The 6,791-nt window shown below is 33.7% G+C and overlaps 1 non-coding gene across 1 annotated transcript; it reads right to left on the reverse strand.

The window, feature by feature from the left end:
• Nucleotides 1–5,361: 5,361 nt before the first annotated feature.
• On the reverse strand, nucleotides 5,362–5,434 carry Trnap-cgg (transfer RNA proline (anticodon CGG)). The gene has a single exon. It is a non-coding gene; the product is annotated as a tRNA-Pro (tRNA).
• Nucleotides 5,435–6,791: the final 1,357 nt, after the last annotated feature.

Genomic DNA, 6,791 nt, shown 5'->3' on the forward strand with positions numbered 1-6,791 from the left:
TTATTACTAAACTAACTTTCAAATAATTATGTTATTGATTTTGTCTTAAAAGACGAGTCTATTTACATATTTTGCTTAATCAAGTTGGCTCAAATAATTTGCATCCTTCCTTTCTCTACCTGGAATTGTCTGAATTCTCATTCTGTACGGTTGGAGTACTAATGTCAATCTCATCAATCTAGAATTTGCCGATTTTACTTCTTCAGATAAATAAGTGGTTGGTGGTCCTTTCCACGATACAATTGATTCCGGACAAGTGCCTGTGGAATTTGGAAGCATCCCATACCATTGCTAGACATTCCTTGTCACTTACGAAATATTTTGTCTACCTAGGTATAGTTTTCAGCTGGCATAGGCAACATGAAAATTTTCATATTCATGTTCCTGTAATAGTACTGAGCCTAAGCATCTACCCTTGTAATGTTGTTTCTCTCCAGATCTGACAGTCTATCGGACTAGTTTTCAACGCCTCGAAAGCTCTTTCTTGGCTTCATTCCATAAACCTTTGCTTGGTTGACCTTTCTCGGTCAAGTAAGTGAGTGGTACAACAATAGCCGCAAATTTAGGAATAAACTTCTTATAGAATCCTACTAAACCTATAAAAGAACAGACCTGCATTTTGGTTTGAAAACGTTTTACTTCCTATATCGACTGCATTTTGCTAGGCAATGGAGATACGTCTGAGACTCTCCTGTCATATGTCCTAAACGTTCTAGTCTGCGATATCCTACATTACATTAGATGTTCTCAATCTAGTTAACAATTCTCGTAATGATACAATGTGACACTGCCATGTGAGAGCAAACACTATTATGTCGTCTATAAAACTATCTGAATGCTTCAAACCATGCAGAAACAACCCATATGGCATCATTTTAAACTGAAACAATCCTTGAGAAGTTTTAAATGCTGCCATTGATTTTGCCTTGTCTTATAATAGTGCTTGCCTGTACCCTTTACTCTAATCAATTTTTCTGAAATATTTGTATTTTGTTATCTTTGAAAATGTGTCTTTAATATTTTTGCGTTGGCTCCGCATCAAAAACAGCAGCTTTGTTCAGTTCTCTAAAGTCAGTACAAAACATAGCTCTGTTGTCCTTTTGGATGGTTACGGAGAACTAAAAGTAAAGAACAGCAGACGCTGTAACAAATCTTGCAACAACTGGAGCAGCAGCAATTCTTTCAGGCAAGGATGCAGTTGCAGAAGCAGCTTCAACTCATTCGGCCATCAGAAGAAGTCTTTATCATATCCTATAAAGTTCAAACAGTAAGGATAATTAGCCTTTTTTTCGCCTAACCGTGTATATAAGGTGGATTATAAGTAATAAGTGGAGACTTATCATGCCCGCATAGTCCGGCCTAGAGGGTAAGTCAACTGAAAATAACCCTCAGGGTTCTCCCAACATTCCATTTTAAGGCCCCCCGTATTTTAGAAACAGATTACTAATCATTGGTTGGCAGCATGTCGGTTTTGTCTGGTGTTTGTATTATGTGTATTAGGTGTATGTATGTATGTATGTATGTATGTATGTATGTATGTAGGTATGTATGTGTGTGTGTGTGTGTCTGTATGTATGCATGTATGTATGTATTTTCATAAAAATCAATAATTGAATCAATCATTCAGTCAATCATTCAATCAATCAATCATTCAATCAATCAACTAATCGATCAATCTATCAATCGATCAATCAATCAATCAACCAATCGATCAATCAAAGAGGAAAAGAGAGAAAGAGAGATTTAAAACTAATGTTACAATCGTTAAACAATTGATACTATGTCGCATACCGTTGACTAATGTCAAACGTTTTGTTTTGTATTTTAATTCTTAACTTTAGTACTATGAAAAACTCTTTAAAATGACTATTTGGAAATGTTAATTTAATCGGTAACAGGTCTTGTCTTATCCAAGGAACTTAAACTTTGTAAGTGGCCTTCATTCTTTGTCTACATTCAACTCGTGGAAAGTATTGAAATAACACTAATGTTTCGTTTTCGTCCTTCGACACATTATATTAGTTAGTTTCATGTATGAGCTGTATTTTGGCAAAAAGTGATATTAAAAGCACCGGTAATCAAACTATATATTTAAACGCTGTACATTTGACTTATTTTCTGGAGGTACAAACGAACCTCTGCATGATATGCATGGTTATGAATCTGTATGAACAACAATGTAAATTATTCAATTTACTGAGGCATCAATTTTCTGCTGTGTGAAATATCTAATATTTTAAAAGGTAATTCCAATTTATATTGCAATGTCGTTATTGTCTTTGTGACATTATCGTAACTGTAAAATCCATTTTGCACGCAAATACCATATCTGAACATTAATATCAATATACACATTAATTATTTATTTTTCTTACCCTAATTTTCAGTGGCAAATATAATGTTCCGGGGATACAAAAATAAGAAAAGGAAGATACCGCCTACTACAATGCAGATGGTACAGATCGCCCAGACCAAATAAAGATCTTTACGAACGAAACGCTCTTTTACTTAGAAATGAATAGTCAATTTAGCGATAAAATACCTTTGTGTTACATGGCGGACATCATAGTTAACTTAGTTGTGCGTGTTATACATATTAAACCGAGCTATTCATGGCAAAACTATGATTAATTCATCGTCAGACCATACGTTATTAACTATGGAAGAGGTCGTCTATGCCATGGCAGTTTTAAGTGCTGATGCTCACTTACACCATGCGGCTGATGTTTATGAACCACACTGAGAGAAATACAGACAATTTAAATAACGACAGATTGGCAACATTGGAAGAGTCTTTATACCCACGCCCACCCACCCACCCATATATATATATATATATATATATATATATATATATATATATATATATATATATATATATATATATATATATATATATATATATATAAATGTCTTTTCGCATGATTATATCTGACATATATTTAATTTTTATTGTGTGATTGTCTTTAGTCTATACTTGAGAGAAGGAGTTTGGGCATTCCATGATTATGTGGTATATATATTGCATTTATATTGTGTGATCAACAGTTATCCATACGTGATGGTAGGAGTTGCACCTACATTAATAATGTCATGTAGGCAGCATTTTTACTGAGTTCTATGTACAGCCTTGACTCTGACCTTAAATATTTCCTGAAACAATTTTTTATTAGACTTTGATGGAAAGTTCCGTTAATGATGGGGATCCACAAATAATTTTTTATGTTATTTAACGTTCCGGAAATGAAATTTTGACCCTCATCTTGGTCCTCTAATTTTTAGGTTGATTATATTAATATATAATGTGGAATAAGTCTTATTGTTTTGTTCAGTTCTAATCTGCGAGTATTTATTTAAACCATTCACTGGAATTACAAAATGCTAAAGTATATGTTTATACTTAATCACTATTTTGGGTTTATTGTGAATTCATTAGAGAATATTTTGATTATACCATTGCGCCAAATCAAGACAGTTGTTGATATATTCCACATTCGAGGCTACGGTCACATCAGCACATTTAACCCGTAACCCTTCAAGATACGTTCCTTAACCAGATTGCATGATACTTAGCACATTGTTGTGTTAACAAAGAAGTGTATAAATCACAAGCTTAGCCACGAAGTAGATTAATATATTTCAATTATCTCTTGACTATTTTAAATTGCAAGCAATTTTCTCAAAATGAGATAAATTTTGAGCAACTTTTTCTTTAAAAGGGGGTATACAACTAATATTTGTGGTAACATAAAAAAACTGAATATGTGTGGATGGGGAGTGCGCTTTCCGCTTACCAGTTCCAATTATTTTAGCCTATCAACGCAGTCAAAACTGAAATTAAGGTATATCAGGAATATAAAGGAAAGGCGTGTTCAGCCTGGTGAAATAGTTCCGGCACTCTTGCCCATATATCAATATCCTCTTTAGTCTAATTTGTATGCTCATGTTGCAATTGAGAAGAAAGTAAGTGACTTAAATTAGATACTTAATACTCCTGGGAGGAGTATGAAACAGAAACAACTATGTCACATAAATATGTGAAAGGAGTATGTTGATATAAATAGCCCAGTCAATTATTCAGTAAATTTAGATATACCTGTCCCACACAGGGAGGATTTAAACGAGGGCATGCAATGAGACTATAGTGCATTTCGTTTAACATCTTTTCAAACTCTGAAATATTGAACAATCTGGCCGGATTAATTCGCATCTATCGCCAAGGAAAAGAGTAAACTAAAACAGACCTATATGAATAAAAGCACTTGTGTACAGATGTTCCAACATAAACTAATAAAATATCACTTGACGTTGAAATTGCAGATTTTAAATCTGTAAAACAGCATCCTATCAGAACAAATCATCTCAAACAGGAATGTTTACAAAAAGAAATTTAATATTTGCTGGAGAATGATTTCAAAGAACTAAGTAAAAGTAACTGTAGTTCATCATTAAGTCAAGTGCCGAAAATAATAAATAATATCCGCATGTGCATCGACTATAGAAAGTGAACTGTGACTGAAGCATTAATTTATAATGCAAAAAACGATGAATTCATTGACGAAATAGGAAATGCAAAATATCTCACGAGTTTGACCTTTAGAAAGGATTCTGGCAATTTGTACTAGTGGAATTAGCAAAGACTCTTTTAGCAATCTTACCTTCAGACAGACCTTGCCAATATAAGGCGATGTCATTTGGTTAAAAGTTCTCTTTCAACTTTCCAGCATATGATGAATATTATAACATCTAGTCTAGTTAAACACTACGCTTGCATTGATGACGTCATCAATTACAAGAATACCTGGAGAGATCATTTGGAATCCATTCGGAAAATGTTTGATTGTCGCATATTTGACAATGAATGTAAAAAGTGAGTTCTGCATGCTTATGTTACATTTTTGGGATACATTGTTAGAGACGGTCAAATTAAAACAATAAAAGTTATGGTCAAGGCTATTTCTAAATTCCTTGTGTCTATCAGTAAAAAACCAATTGATGCATTTTTTGGGGTATGTCTGGATATTATCGGAAATTTAGCTCCAATATTTCTATAATTGTTGATCCTCTGACTAGTCTGTTGAGCAAGACAACCAGGTTTCGATGATCTAAAGATGTGATGTGATGTGATGTGATTTTGATTTTTCACGTAGCTTTAACAATTTTTCAGTCATATCGCTACGATGTCTGCAATGTGGCAGTTTATAGTGATGTCTAGCACTGGGGCATCATGCCGCAGACATGTAGCATGATGTCCCACCCAGTCACATTATCCTGACACCAGGCCGACCAGTCCTAACACTAACCTCTTAATGCTGAACACCAAGCGAGGCAGCTGTTAGTACCATTTTTAAGTCTCTGGTATGACTCGGACGGGGATCGAACCCACGACCTCCCGCATCCGAGGCGGACGCTCTAACCACTAGGCCACCGGACCGGAGCGGTATGATCTGAAGAATATCAGAAGGCTTTTGATAAATTAAATACCATACTTAAGAGTGCATATGTTCTTTTAGCTCTCGATTTACGTGAATCATTAAAATGTCTGTTTAGTCAAGTGACGCTGGGTTTCGTGGTGTATGAATTTAATAGACAAACATGGTTGGAATCACCCAGTTTGCTATTTTTTTTATATAACATTGAACACTACAAGATAATTATTACACAATCAAGAAGAAATATTTGTCTTTGAAATTGGTTTTGTAACACTTTGGAGTGTATATTATTTCAGCTCCTTCCCCTACTGTGGCATTCATTGATCGCAATCACCTCGCTTGCATTAACGATATGAGAAGCAAATATCAGAAATTTATAAGATGGACTTCGATGGTACAAAAATACAATATTGAAATCAGTCACCTCAAAGGAAAATATAATCTAATCACATGTATTGAAGTACTATAATGTTTTATGGTGTGTATATCTCTTGACATTCATAAGATAATTTTCTATGTAATTGTAATTGTTATAGTACAAATGCATATGATTAATATGTAAATGAAAGCTTTATTATATAATATTTTTTTATTTATGAGGGATGTGTTATGAATATCTAATTTGTAGCGTGTGTTGTCTTTTGTCCATATCTGAGGGTAGGAATTTGGGCATACAGGCCTAATTTCATGTAGGGTAAACATGTTTACTTGAGCTTGAGTCCCAGCCTTGATGCTGACCCTAAAATATTCCAGAAACGAATTTTGTTTACAGTTTGGTGGAAATTTCCATCAAGTTAACCATTATCCAGGTCGTCTAATTTTGTCTTAGGTGTTCATATTAGGGTGAGTTTATATATGAATTACTCATTCATATCTCAGCATCACTCTTTAGAGGAAATAATTTTAGTTGATTTTCAGTTAATATTTGAAAAAATTATTTCTTTAAATTGTTCACTGGAATGACAAAGTGCTCAGCAATGCTTTCCGACTAAATCACTATGTTGATATTATTGTGAATTCATTTAGAGATATTTTGTACTATATCATTGTCATAAACAAAGATTGTTAGTGCATAAACACTATTCCAGGTTATTGGTATATCAGCACCTTATTTATTGGAATTCATTTGGAATTCCACTGGAATTCATTCAGAGCACGGTACCCTTTTGGACTAGGGATATACATTTTAGGACTATTTGGGATTTACTTCACAATACTGTAAGGTTTTTTATGATTATTTCACTTTGTATTCAAGGGAAATATATTATTTGTTGAATTTTACCAAACGTATTGGTCTTCTCTCTTTTCTGTTACTGTGTTGACGACCATAGAGTATTAACACTATATATATATATATAT

This window comes from Sinohyriopsis cumingii, chromosome 7 (genome assembly GCF_028554795.1).
Source record: "Sinohyriopsis cumingii isolate HCF-2022 chromosome 7, ASM2855479v2, whole genome shotgun sequence".
NCBI classification, from domain to species: Eukaryota; Metazoa; Mollusca; class Bivalvia; order Unionida; family Unionidae; genus Sinohyriopsis; species Sinohyriopsis cumingii.